We start from the raw sequence: 15,000 nt of genomic DNA, 5'->3' as shown, positions 1-15,000 counted from the left end.
AAGTTGGCCAAAAGTACCGATAGAGTACCCACAAATAGCACCGCGTTGGCCTAAGTTGGCCAAAAGTACCGATAGAGTACCCACAAGTAGCACTGAGTTGGCCTAAGTTGGCCAAAAGTACTGATAGAGTACCCACAAATAGCACCGAATGGGCCTAACATGGCCAAAAGTACCGATAGAGTATCCACAAAGAGCACCCAATTGGCCTAAGTTGGCCAAAAGTACCGATAGAGCACCCACATATAGCACCCCATGGGCCTAAGTTGGCCAAAAGTACCGATAGAGTATCCACAAAGAGCACCCAATTGGCCTAAGTTGGCCAAAAGTACCGCCAAGTAGCACCATAGAGGCCCGAGTAGAGCGAAATGTGGGCCAAATTGAACATTTGAAAATTTTTACAAGTCCAAAAAATTTTCTAAGTCCAGAAAATTTTCTAAGTCCAAAGAGTTGGACAAATTTCCTTAGGCCCAAAGGTTGCACTGAATGTTCCTAAGTTGGCCATCAGTACCCATGAAGTATAGCGAAGGTTCACCCGAAAGACACAATACGCCCTAAAGTACCCACAGAGTACCCACAAGTTGCACCCAATTGGCCTAAGTTGGCCAGAAGTACCGACAAGTACCACCATAGAAGCCCGAGTAGAGCGAAATGTGGGCCAAAGTACCGAGTAGTTGCCACAAATGCCCAAATGGATACCAAAATGTGGTACCAAGCACCTAACTGTTGCAACAAATGCTAGCTTTCTGAGCAAAAGCTGTGGACCAATTTCGTAGAAGAACCGCCTAGGCGAAAAGGCAAAAATCGCCGAAGCTGGCCCGCTCGCAGAGCTCGCGGGCCAGGAGATACTCATAGGGCGATTTACTAGAGTGGGGAACTTGAGAATTTTTGTGTCCGAGACTTTGGGCAACTTCGCGGCCGCCCCCTTAAAGTAAAAGATTTTCTCTGGGTGCCTAAAATTCGCAATTCCCGCAAAGTCGGGAAGACGTTAAAGTTTTTGCCCAAAAAATGGCCATCGATTTAAGGTGATTTTCCAATAAGAAAATTTTTCCTAAGATGAATTTTTTCGAATATTTCCTAAACTAAGCGTCGGAGCACATGGCCGTGGAGGAACTTTTGGTAGCTTTTGGCAAGGGCTATTGGATGAAATAATGCGAAAGGCCATCGGAGCGATATTGGATAAATGCGGGCCCATAAACGTACCTAAGAAGTGAAAATTGGTACCTTGCACGCAGGATGCAAGAAATGCTTGAGTGTTAACCATCATCGGTACCAAGTACCTAGGTTATATCGAGTGCGTAGATGGAAGTCGGTACCAAAGGGAAACCTTCCTAGGCTAGGTGCACGCAAGTGAGTATGGATCGATCAGTAGAAAGATGGGAAGCCATAGGAAACCTTCCTAGGCTAGGTGCACGCAAGTGAGTATGGATCGATCAGTAGAAAGATGGGAAGCCATAGGAAACCTTCCTAGGCTAGGTGCACGCAAGTGAGTATGGATCGATCAGTAGAAAGATGGGAAGCCATAGGAAACCTTCCTAGGCTAGGTGCACGCAAGTGAGTATGGATCGATCAGTAGAAAGTGGGAAGCCCATTACCAAATGCCCTAGTGAAGACCGTAAACGAATATCATGAACCGAGAAGGAGCACCAAATGCCCTAGTGAAGACCGTAAACGAATATCATGAACCGAGAAGGAGCACCAAATGCCCTAGTGAAGACCGTAAACGAATATCATGAACCGATAAGGAGCACCAAATGCCCTAGTGAAGACCGTAAACGAATATCATGAACCGATAAGGAGCACCAAATGCCCTAGTGAAGACCGTAAACGAATATCATGAACCGATAAGGAGCACCAAATGCCCTAGTGAAGACCGTAAACGAATATCATGAACCGATAAGGAGCACCAAATGCCCTAGTGAAGACCGTAAACGAATATCATGAACCGATAAGGAGCACCAAATGCCCTAGTGAAGACCGTAAACGAATATCATGAACCGATAAGGAGCACCAAATGCCCTAGTGAAGACCGTAAACGAATATCATGAACCGATAAGGAGCACCAAATGCCCTAGTGAAGACCGTAAACGAATATCATGAACCGAGAAGTAGCAACGAATGCCTGAAAATGTACCAAGTCCTCGGTATAGAGTAACGAGAGTTAACCGCCGTGATGTATGCAATGTGGGCAGCCATTGCATGGGTTCTGGACTTGGTTCGCGAATAACTTTTTTGCTAGACATCGGACAAAGTTGACGTGGAAGAACGAAATGTAGCATTTGATGCCACCTATCCAAAACTTTTTCAAGATTGAAGATCCGATCGATACAGCCTGAGTTATAGGCAAAAGTTGGTGCAAAATTGAGCATTTTTAATGGTGAAAAATCGGTAATCCTCGAATAGCTCCTGTTGGAAGCATCGGACCACATGGTCGTGGAGGAACATATTGTAGCGTGCGGTGTCAAGTATCGACACCCAAAACCGCATGTCCGATGGACGGAAAATGACCAAGTTATAGTGAAAACTTGGTTGCACCAAATTCCCGAAGAAGTGCAACGAGAAGGTGAATGCGATGGTTGTTCGTCGAATAGCTCCGGCCACAGACATGGTAGCGATTAGTGGTGCATGGAAGAAATCTAGCCACAAGTGCCATCTACCCATGGCCAGAAGAAAGTGTGGCCATATCTTGGATACCGGCGGAGCTATGGGGCAAATATGGGCCAAAAATGGTGCAAGTTGGACCAAAAATCCGAAAAAGTACCTAGGTAAATGCGATGGTTGTTCGTCGAATAGCTCCGGCCACAGACATGGTAGCGATTAGTGGTGCATGGAAGAAATCTAGCCACAAGTGCCATCTACCCATGGCCAGAAGAAAGTGTGGCCATATCTTGGATACCGGCGGAGCTATGGGGCAAATATGGGCCAAAAATGGTGCAAGTTGGACCAAAAATCCGAAAAAGTACCTAGGTAAATGCGATGGTTGTTCGTCGAATAGCTCCGGCCACAGACATGGTAGCGATTAGTGGTGCATGGAAGAAATCTAGCCACAAGTGCCATCTACCCATGGCCAGAAGAAAGTGTGGCCATATCTTGGATACCGGCGGAGCTATGGGGCAAATATGGGCCAAAAATGGTGCAAGTTGGACCAAAAATCCGAAAAAGTACCTAGGTAAATGTGATGGTTGTTCGTCGAATAGCTCCGGCCACAGACATGGTAGCGATTAGTGGTGCATGGAAGAAATCTAGCCACAAGTGCCATCTAGCCATGGCCAGAAGAAAGTGTGGCCATATCTTGGATACCGGCGGAGCTATGGGGCAAATATGGGCCAAAAATGGTGCAAGTTGGACCAAAAATCCGACCAAGTGCGCGAGGCGCTTTCGTGAATAGCTCCGGCCACAGACATGGTAGCGATTAGTGGTGCATGGAAGAAATCTAGCCACAAGTGCCATCTACCCATGGCCAGAAGAAAGTGTGGCCATATCTTGGATACCGGCGGAGCTATGGGGCAAATATGGGCCAAAAATGGTGCAAGTTGGACCAAAAATCCGAAAAAGTACCTAGGTAAATGTGATGGTTGTTCGTCGAATAGCTCCGGCCACAGACATGGTAGCGATTAGTGGTGCATGGAAGAAATCTAGCCACAAGTGCCATCTAGCCATGGCCAGAAGAAAGTGTGGCCATATCTTGGATACCGGCGGAGCTATGGTGCAAATATGGGCCAAAAATGGTGAAGTTGGACCAAAAATCCGAAAAAGTACCTAGGTAAATGCGCAGGTTGTTCGTCGAATAGCTCCGGCAACAGACATGGTAGCGATTAGTGGTGCATGGAAGAAATCTAGCCACAAGTGCCATCTACCCATGGCCAGAAGAAAGTGTGGCCATATCTTGGATACCGGCGGAGCTATGGGGCAAATATGGGCCAAAAATGGTGCAAGTTGGACCAAAAATCCGAAAAAGTACCTAGGTAAATGTGATGGTTGTTCGTCGAATAGCTCCGGCCACAGACATGGTAGCGATTAGTGGTGCATGGAAGAAATCTAGCCACAAGTGCCATCTAGCCATGGCCAGAAGAAAGTGTGGCCATATCTTGGATACCGGCGGAGCTATGGTGCAAATATGGGCCAAAAATGGTGAAGTTGGACCAAAAATCCGAAAAAGTACCTAGGTAAATGCGCAGGTTGTTCGTCGAATAGCTCCGGCCACAGACATGGTAGCGATTAGTGGTGCATGGAAGAAATCTAGCCACAAGTGCCATCTACCCATGGCCAGAAGAAAGTGTGGCCATATCTTGGATACCGGCGGAGCTATGGGGCAAATATGGGCCAAAAATGGTGCAAGTTGGACCAAAAATCCGACCAAGTGCGCGAGGCGCTTTCGTGAATAGCTCCGGCCACAGACATGGTAGCGATTAGTGGTGCATGGAAGAAATCTAGCCACAAGTGCCATCTACCCATGGCCAGAACAAAGTGTGGCCATATCTTGGATACCGGCGGAGCTATGGGGCAAATATGGGCCAAAAATGGTGAAGTTGGACCAAAAATCCGACCAAGTGCGCGAGGCGCTTTCGTGAATAGCTCCGGCCACAGACATGGTAGCGGTTAGTGGTGCATGGAAGAAATCTAGCCACAAGTGCCATCTAGCCATGGCCAGAAGAAAGTGTGGCCATATCTTGGATACCGGCGGAGCTATGGGGCAAATACGGGCCAAAAATGGGTAAACTTGTACGGTCCAAAGCCAAGGGTAAATTTTTTTATTCCTCTAATAACTTTTAGCACAGACATTGAATCGGTTGGTAATGTATGGATGAAATGCAGCAAACAGTTGGAACTACCCATAAAATCTTAAAGATTGACGATCCAATGTATAGAACCGGAGTAATGTGCGATACTTGGTGTAAAATCGAGTGAAAAATTAACTATAAACTGTTTTTGGCCCATAACTCGAATACTAGACATCGGAAGGGGGGGTCGTAGAACGATTTTTTGTTGCCCTATCGATTCCCTATCGAACGAGCAAAAGTTGTTTTTTTGACCAAAAAGGACCCCTACTCTAGTAAAATTGGCCTGATTTTACTAGTCCCCGGTACCCGTACAGGCAAAATGAGCAAAATGCTCAAGTATGAATGGTTTTTGGCCCATAACTCGAATACTAGACGTCGCAGGGGGGTGTCATGGAACAATTTTTGGTAGCCCTTGAAATTATCTATCGAATGACATATACTTGATTTTTGGCCAAAAAGTTCCCTAGACTAGTAAAAATCGCATCATTTTACTAGAGTCGGGTACCCTGGACGAAAAACCGCTATAATTGCGGTTTTTGGCTAATAACTCGAATACTAGACGTCGCAGGGGGGTGTCGTGGAACAATTTTTGGTAGCCCTTGAAATTATCTATCGAATGACATATACTTGATTTTTGGCCAAAAAGTTCCCTAGACTAGTAAAAATCGCATCATTTTACTAGAGTCGGGTACCCTGGACGAAAAACCGCTATAGTTGCGGTTTTTGGCTAATAACTCTAATACTAGACGTCGGAGGGGGGTGTCGTGGAACAATTTTTGGTAGCCCTTGAAATTATCTATCGAATGACATATACTTGATTTTTGGCCAAAAAGTTCCCTAGACTAGTAAAAATCGCATCATTTTACTAGAGTCGGGTACCCTGGACGAAAAACCGCTTAAGTTGCGGTTTTTGGCTAATAACTCGAATACTAGACGTCGCAGGGGGGTGTCGTGGAACAATTTTTGGTAGCCCTTGAAATTATCTATCGAATGACATATACTTGATTTTTTGACCAAAAAGTTCCTAGACTAGTAAAAATCGCATCATTTTACTATAGTCGGGTACCCTGTACGAAAAACCGCTATAGTTGCGGTTTTTGGCCAATAACTCGAATACTAGACGTCGGAGGGGGGTGCCGTAGAACAATTTTTTGTAGCCCTTGAAATTACCTTTCGAATGATATATAGTGGTTTTTTGGTCAAACAGTGACCCCGAGACTAGTAACCCTCCATACACAAAACCGCCTAAAAAGTTTTGGTTTTGCAAAATTTTGAAAAGTGCGTCAAAAAAATTTTTTCAAAAAGTACCAAATCGTGATCAGAACTCACTATAGACCATAAAAAGTGAAATCCGATGGTCATTTGCAACACTTGGTCAATCGAGAAAAATTTCACTTTTTTACTAGAGTCGGGTACCCTGAACGAAAAATCGCTCAAGTGATGGTTTTTGGCCAATAACTCGAATACTAGACGTCGGAGGGGGGTGCCGTAGAACAATTTTTTGTAGCCCTTGAAATTACCTTTCGAATGATATATAGTGGTTTTTTGGTCAAACAGTGACCCCGAGACTAGTAACCCTCCATACACAAAACCGCCTACAAAAACTTTGTTTTGAAAAATTTTGAAAAGTTCAAAAAAAAATTTTTTTCAAAAACTACTAAAACGTGATAAGAACTTACTATAGACCATAAAAAGTGATATCCGATGATAATTTGCAAAAGTTGGTAACTAGTAAAAAATTTCACTTTTTTACTAGAGTCGGTGCAACGAGAAAAAAAAAGTCCGTGATGGAGAAAAATGGCACGTTTTCCACGCCTGTACGCTTTCGTTTACTATATAGGGGGTAGGTGAGCCAGAAGCATGATTTTGACTGAGTATGTATCTTTATGAATTGGACCCTTCTAAATCGATTGAGACTACCCCCAGGACGATCGGACGACTGCTTCTGGCTCAAAATGTGGTTTTTAGATTTTGATCGTCAATTATGCGAGAAAAAATCGATTAGAAGTAAAGATACGAAATGCTTGGTCTAAGTTGGGAAACGACTTCGGATATTTGTTGGACGTTGTCGTAGAAGGTCCGAGGACCAAGGAAAAGTGATTTCCAAGTGGATTTATGCACTATTAGTCGATGGTAAGATGTGAAATTAGTAGAACTTACCATACAGTTTGCGAAGTTGAAGCAATCGGTTGGTGAATATGGTACTGTCTGTCCAATTTGGTGGTTCGGAATGAGTGAAACGATGTTGATGATGGATAGACGTTCCGATTGCCCCCGATCGGGGAACATATAGTGGTCTTTAAGGTCCAAGTACCTATGTTTTGGTAAGCAGAACTGAGAGTTAAAGGATGAAAGTCGGCCATTCCTAATATCATCCTATCGGTGGTTCGCGAGTTGTTTGAGGACCGGAGCAGCTCGCGATGAAACGGTCCTAGGGTATTGGTTATCCATCCAAGGAAGAGTAAATGCGATCCTAGATGTGTGTCGTTGGCCGTTCTACCGGTATCGCCTATCGATGAGATATCGACGGGCATGCCTTACTCGAAAGTTGAATTCTAGGATCGATGGTCAAACAGACCTATGAGCGATAAACCAAACTGAACACGTATTGATGTCGGCTTTTCCTATCATTTGATGCCGCAGGTTGTTTAGGGACCGGAGCAACTTGCGGCCGAGACGGTCCCCGGGGGTTTCTTTCTCCAAGGAGTGGAAACTATTAAGCAAGAGTTGTAGCAAGATACGATCCTCTGATGTGTCGTTGGCCGTTCATGCGGTATCGCCTGTCGATGAGATATCGATGGGCATGCCTTACTCTACCGACCTTCTAATTGAGAGTATTAATCAGGGATCGATGGTCAAACAAGACCAATGAGCGATAAACCAAACTGAACACGTATTGATGTCGGCTTTTCCTATCATTTGATGCCGCAGGTTGTTTAGGGACCGGAGCAGCTTGCGGCCGAGACGGTCCCCGGGGGTTTCTTTCTCCAAGGAGAAGAAACGATTAAGCAAAAGTTGTAGCAAGATACGATCCTCTGATGTGTCGTTGGCCGTTCAAGCGGTATCGCCTGTCGATGAGATATCGATGGGCATGCCTTACTCTCCCGACTGGATTACTGAGAGTTTAATCAGGGATCGATGGTCAAACAGACCAATGAGCGATAAACCAAACTGAACTCGTATTGATGTCGGCATTTCCTATCATTTGTCGCAGGTTGTTTAGGGACCGGAGCAGCTTGCGACCGAGACGGTCCCCGGGGGTTTCTTTCTCTAAGGAGTGGAAACGATTAAGCAAAAGTCGTAGCAATAATCGATCACCTGATGTGTCGTTGGCCGTTCTTGCGGTATCGCCTGTCGATGAGATATCGATGGGCATGCCTTACTCTCCTGACTGTTTAATTGAGAGTTATAATCAGGGATCGATGGTCAAAAAGACCTATGAGCGATAAACCAAACTGAACACGTGTTGATGTCGGCATTTCCTATCATTTGTCGCAGGTTGTTTAGGGACCGGAGCAGCTTGCGACCGAGACGGTCCCTTCCCGAAAGATGGTGAACCGAGTCGTCTGGCGTAAAAACCGGACGACTCGAAAGGGCTTGACCCTTTCAAGTGAGCGATAATCACGCTCTACGCTCAGTTCGACAGCTGCAAGGCAATCACTCGCTAAGTTCAGAGCTAATACATGCAACACGCCGGCATTGTTTCCACCGACGCATGGATTCAAGACTGGTGCACTTATTAGTTAAACCGTTCGCCTCCGGGTGTTTCGAGTTCAAGTCTGGATGAGGATTGTTCTTGCTGGTAATAGCTTGAGCCCCTGAATAAGGGGTCGAAGCGTACATCTTGAGACCATGTACAACATATTACCAAATCGGCACCATGGGTTCGGGTGCAAGTGATGTAACCGTGAAAGATGTTGAGCAGCCCAACATCGGTTTACACACGCATAATAGGAAGGCAGCGCTGTCGACTGGTCAGTCGTGTAAGAAGTGTGCATTATCGATCACAAATATATTGGTGATCTGTAGGTTGCGCATACACCATGCCCGGTGTAAAGTGCCGTGGTCCCCCCCGGGGGGCTGCATCAAACCGTTCGCCACGCGAACTACCCAATGGAACGAACTCGATGCATTTAATAAGAAGAAGAGATGATAATGAAACACGGTCGATTAAAGAGTTGAAAACGTTGAAATACCTATAAGCAAGTCTTAAGTTGGTGGTGACCGTTACGCCCCAACAAATTGGTGCCTTACCCTACACCAAAGAGCCATTCAACATGGTTCAAGTGAGCGATAATCACGCTCTACGCTCAGTATGACAGCTGCAAGGCAATCACTCGCTAAGTTCAGAGCTAATACATGCAACACGCCGGCATTGTTTCCACCGACGCATGGATTCAAGACTGGTGCACTTATTAGTTAAACCGTTCGCCTGCGGGTGTTTCGAGTTCAAGTCTGGATGAGGATTGTTCTTGCTGGTAATAGCTTGAGCCCCTGAATAAGGGGCCGAAGCGTACATCTTGAGAGTAAATGTACAACATATTACCAAATCGGCACCGTGGGTTCTGGTGCAAGTGATGTAACCATGAAAGATGTTGAGCAGCCCAACATCGGTTTACACACGCATAAGGGGTTTATTGTTATCTGTAGGTTGCGCATACACCATACCCGGTGTAAAGTGCCGTGGTCCCCCAGGGGGCTGCATCAAAACGTTCGCCATGCGAACTACCCAATGGAACGAACTCGATGTATTGAAAGAGATGAACAATTAATAGCGAGAATAGGGGCCCGGAAGCAATTCCGCGGCCCTACGGTCGATTCAAGAGTTGAAACGTTGTACAATCGTGGATAGCACCTAGTGCTAATATGGTGAGAGATAATGTGTGAGGAAATTTAGTTTCCTAAAGTTTAGTTAGTGGTTTCCGTTGTGCCCTAACAAACTTAAAGTTGGTGGTGACCGTTACACCCCAACAAATTGGTGCCTTACCCAACACCAAAGAGCCATTCCATATGGTTCTAGAGAGAGAGAGTTGTGTGGAAATTTATTTCCCACTAAGCGAGTGTGTGTCTGTAGTGGAACGAATTCTGGTTGATCCTACCAGTAATATACGCTTGTCTCAAAGGTTAAGCCATGCATGTCTAAGTACAAACATAAATGAATGTGAAACCGCATAAGGCTCAGTATAACAGCTATAATTCACAAGATCATCCTACCACTAGTTACTTGGATAACTGTGGAAAATCCAGAGCTAATACATGCAACATGCCGGGACTGTTGCCCTCGCGGGTAGCTGAACTGGTGCACTTATTAGTTAAACCAATCGCCTCCGGGCGGCTTGAGTTGAAGTCTGGATAAGGACGCAGATCGTATGGTCGCTTGTCGACTGACGACAGATCTTTCAAATGTCTGCCCTATCAACTATTGATGGTAGTGTAGAGGACTACCATGGTTGCGACGGGTAACGGGGAATCAGGGTTCGATTCCGGAGAGGGAGCCTGAGAAATGGCTACCACATCCAAGGAAGGCAGCAGGCGCGTAAATTACCCAATCCCAGTACGGGGAGGTAGTGACGAGAAATAACAATATGGACCTCTCTAACGATGGTCCATAATTGGAATGAGTTGAGTATAAATCCTTCAACAAGGATCAAGTGGAGGGCAAGTCTGGTGCCAGCAGCCGCGGTAATTCCAGCTCCACTAGCGTATATTAAAGTTGTTGCGGTTAAAACGTTCGAAGTTGATTGCCCGTCCAGACACGTGACCGCCACGGGCGCCCGGTTACACGCCGGGGCCGTTCGTGCGCGCGCTCACGGCTGCGACTCACAATGGTGTACTTGGGCGTTACTCTGTGAACGAGTACCGTGCTACCGGTTAACTCCGGCACGGGCTCCTCATGGTGCTCAAGATACTCACATTTACCTTGAACAAATTAGAGTGCTCAAAGCAGGCTAAGACAAAGCGTCCGGCCCCCCCGTGGGGTTGGCGTTGGCCGAGAATAATCTTGCATGGAATAATGGAATATGACCTCGGTTTATACGATTTCGTTGGTTTGTCAGAAACCTAGAGGTAATGATTAACAGAAGTAGTTGGGGGCATTGGTATTACGGCGCGAGAGGTGAAATTCGTAGACCGTCGTAGGACCAACTGAAGCGAAAGCGTTTGCCATGGATGCTTTCTTTAATCAAGAACGAAAGTTAGAGGATCGAAGGCGATTAGATACCGCCCTAGTTCTAACCGTAAACGATGCCAATTAGCAATTGGGAGACGCTACCCCTATTCGGTGCTCTCAGTCGCTTCCGGGAAACCAAAATCGGGTTCCGGGGGAAGTATGGTTGCAAAGTTGAAACTTAAAGGAATTGACGGAAGGGCACCACAAGAAGTGGAGCTTGCGGCTTAATTTGACTCAACACGGGAAAATTTACCAGGTCCAAACTTATCGAGGTAAGACAGATTGATAGCTCTTTCTCAAATTTAAGGGTAGTGGTGCATGGCCGTTCTTAGTTCGTGGAATGATTTGTCTGGTTAATTCCGATAACGAACGTGACTCAAACATGCTAACTAGAACGCTGTCAGCAGTGCGCCTCCGGGCGCACCTGACGTTACAGCCGGGCGGCGCCTTCACGGGCGGTCGTCGGCTACGTTTGCCCTGCTTAGCGGGACAACTTGTGTTTAGCAAGCTGAGAATGAGCGATAACAGGTCCGTGATGCCCTTAGATGTTCTGGGCTGCACGCGTGCTACAATGTGGGTCGCAGCGTGTTCTCGCCAATAGGCGCCCCCATTCCGAGAGGAACGGGAAATCACTAAAATGCCCATCTAGTCGGGATTGGGGACTGCAACGGTCCCCATGAACCTGGAATTTCTAGTAAGCACTAGTCATTAGCTAGTGCTGATTACGTCCCTGCCCTTTGTACACACCGCCCGTCGCTACTACCGATGGATTATTTAGTGAGGTTTCTGGAGGCTTACCTTCCGCGGTTCCTTCGTGAGCTGCAGCTGGCATGGCTGAAGTTGACCGAACTTGATGATTTAGAGGAAGTAAAAGTCGTAACAAGGTTTCCGTAGGTGAACCTGCGGAAGGATCATTACTGATGATCGTCCGCGAGTGACCAACCATGGGCTGCCTTCGGTGTAGCTCGGTCGCTCGCTTGCTATGTGTCAGAATTTGTTGAAAGCCAACTCGTTCGTTGTACACTTTGATGGGTGACCATCACTGTGTCTCCGTGCCGAGCTAGATCTCCCCTAGCCGTAAGGCACTTGAACGCCCCTTCGACGACGAGTTGCATGTGTGTGGTATGTGTCAGAATCTGGTGAAGCTTTCTGCATGTGATGTGCCTTGTGTGGATCCGTGGCCATTGCATTGTGTCTGGTGCTTAGATACCCAGACACTTAGAACGCTTGCGCGGAAAGCAAACTCGATCGTTGTACACTTTGATGGGTGACCATCACTGTGTCTCCGTGCCGTGCTAGATCCCCCCTAGCCGTAAGGCACTTTGAACGCCCCTTCGACGACGAGTTACAAGAGTGTGGTATGTGTCAGAATCTGGTGAAGCTTTCTGCATGTGATGTGCCTTGTGTGGATCCGTGGCCATTGCATTGTGTCTGGTGTGTAGGTACCCAGACACTTAGAACGCTTGCGCGGAAAGCAAACTCGATCGTTGTACACTTTGATGGGCAACCATCACTGTGTCTCCGTGCCGTGCTAGATCTCCCCTAGCCGTAAGGCACTTTGAACGCCCCTTCGACGACGAGTTACAAGAGTGTGGTATGTGTCATAATCTGGTGAAGCTTTCTGCATGTGATGTGCCTTGTGTGGATCCGTGGCCATTGCATTGTGTCTGGTGTGTAGGTACCCAGACACTTAAGCAAACTCGATCGTTGTACACTGTGATGGGCGAGCATCACTGTGTCTCCGTGCCGTGTAAGAGCTCCCCTGGCCATCAGGCACTTGAAAGGTCCTTCGACGACGAGTTACAATAGTGGTGTGTTAGATACGTCAGGTGATGGTATCTACTGTTGTGCAATACGTATCCGGCCACGGCACGGAACGAACAGGAACTGTGGTGCAGACATACAAAGAGTTAAGCCTATTAGTCATTAACTCTAAGGACGGGGCCATGGGGCGGTACGCAAAGGATACGGATGAGCGAGTATGCAGGCCCAATACTCAATAGCTCGATCCGATCCAAGCACATGAGTTGACTGCGGCGCCAGGTTAACCAATGTGCTAGATTCTATTTGGCCAGTAGAATCTTGTGTCTTATGCGATTTGATACCAAGACACCAGAACGAAAGTTAGTTGAAGAGTTATTAAACTCTTATGAAGTATGGTTGTGCAATCACAACTTATGACTTTAACCTATAAAGTGGATATGGACTTGCAATTATAACATGGAATCTCTACACACCCCATGAGCTCGATCCAATCCACGCACACGAGTTGCCTGAGTAGCGACAGGTATACCGATGTGCAATACGTATCCGGCCACGGCACGGAACGAACGGGAACTGTGGTGCAGACATACAAAGAGTTAAGCCTACTAGTCATTAACTCTAAGGACGGGGCCATGGGGCGGTACGCAAAGGATACGGATGAGCGAGTATGCAGGCCCAATACTCAATAGCTCGATCCGATCCAAGCACATGAGTTGACTGCGGCGCCAGGTTAACCAATGTGCTAGATTCTATTTGGCCAGTAGAATCTTGTGTCTTACGCGATTTGATACCAAGACACCAGAACGAAAGTTAGTTGAAGAGTGATTAAACTCTTATGAAGAATGGTTGTGCAATCACAACTTATGACTTTAACCTATAAAGTGGATATGGACTATCAATTATAACATGGGGCACACACCATGTTCTCGATCCAATCCACGCACACGAGTTGCCTGAGTAGCGACAGGTATACCGATGTGCAATACGTATCCGGCCATAGGCACGGAACGAACAGGAACTGTGGTGCAGACATACAAGGGCCATGGGGCGGTACGCAAAGGATACGGATGAGCGAGTATGCAGGCCCAATACTCAATAGCTCGATCCGATCCAAGCACATGAGTTGACTGCGGCGTCAGGTTAACCGATGTGCAATACGTATCCGGCCATAGGCACGGAACGAACAGGAACTGTGGTGCAGACATACAAGGGCCATGGGGCGGTACGCAAAGGATACGGATGAGCGAGTATGCAGGCCCAATACTCAATAGCTCGATCCGATCCAAGCACATGAGTTGACTGCGGCGCCAGGTTAACCGATGTGCTAAGAGAGTTGTTCCTGGGCCTTCAAAGTGACTTCAAAACTATCTTAGCGAATGGTGGCCATGGGCGTAGACATGAGCCACAAGTCACAAGGCCTGGGACTATTGGGTAATAAAGACAACTTAGTCAGAAAGTTAGTCTTTGGACGTACCACCGGGATTGTGTTACATTGGGAACCTTACTATAAAACCCTAGGCAGGGGATCACTCGGCTCATGGATCGATGAAGACCGCAGCTAAATGCGCGTCACAATGTGAACTGCAGGACACATGAACACCGATAAGTTGAACGCATATTGCGCGTCGGACGATTAAACCCGGCCGATGCACACATTCTTGAGTGCCTATCAATTCCTTGATATACAACAAACCAAACTTCAGGGTGGAGCGTGCCACAATAGAACACTATGGCGAGCAGCCCGTCTAGTGTCGTGGGGGAAACACGCTTCCACACTGTGCATAATGGCGTGCTCGGGACCTTTGTTGGGACCGCAGGGCGCTGAAAGTAAAGGGGTGAACCGCATAAATCGCACGCACGTAAACGCGCACACACACAAATAGAGTGAGACGTATCGTAGGATACCGCTAAGAGTACGTTGTGAAACATGGGGAAATTCAATCGAAAACCTCTTTGATGTCCAAGAATTCGTTGACCGTATCCGTCGTAATACTGGATCAACGTGCTTGGGGGAAAACGTCAAAGGGTTTTATAATAGTGGTGCATGATTAACCCATCGATGCCCGAGGGGAACATGTTGTCCAATACAATAGTGGTGCAGTTGGCTCGACATGCTCGGGGGGAGACATCGTGGGTCCAAGTCGACCAAGTCGACCGAGAGTTGTTGTTGAGAGATCGAATCAAAACGATGCCGAGCGGAACTCGTTGTCCTTATTGGAGTGATATTCGGACAACGTGCTCGGGGGGGCCATCGTTGATTCAAAAATGACCGTAAATTGCCCAATCCGT

At 46.9% G+C, this 15,000-nt stretch overlaps 1 non-coding gene across 1 annotated transcript; it reads left to right on the top strand.

Moving 5' to 3' along the window:
• The first annotated feature begins 14,221 nt into the window (after window positions 1-14,221).
• On the top strand, window positions 14,222-14,379 carry LOC125773641 (5.8S ribosomal RNA). Its single transcript, XR_007420268.1, has one exon. It is a non-coding gene; the product is annotated as a 5.8S ribosomal RNA (ribosomal RNA).
• Window positions 14,380-15,000: the final 621 nt, after the last annotated feature.

The sequence above is a fragment of the Anopheles funestus genome, assembly GCF_943734845.2.
Source record: "Anopheles funestus chromosome X unlocalized genomic scaffold, idAnoFuneDA-416_04 X_unloc_44, whole genome shotgun sequence".
Lineage (NCBI taxonomy): Eukaryota > Metazoa > Arthropoda > Insecta > Diptera > Culicidae > Anopheles > Anopheles funestus.
This window is presented reverse-complemented; position numbering and strand designations above follow the sequence as displayed.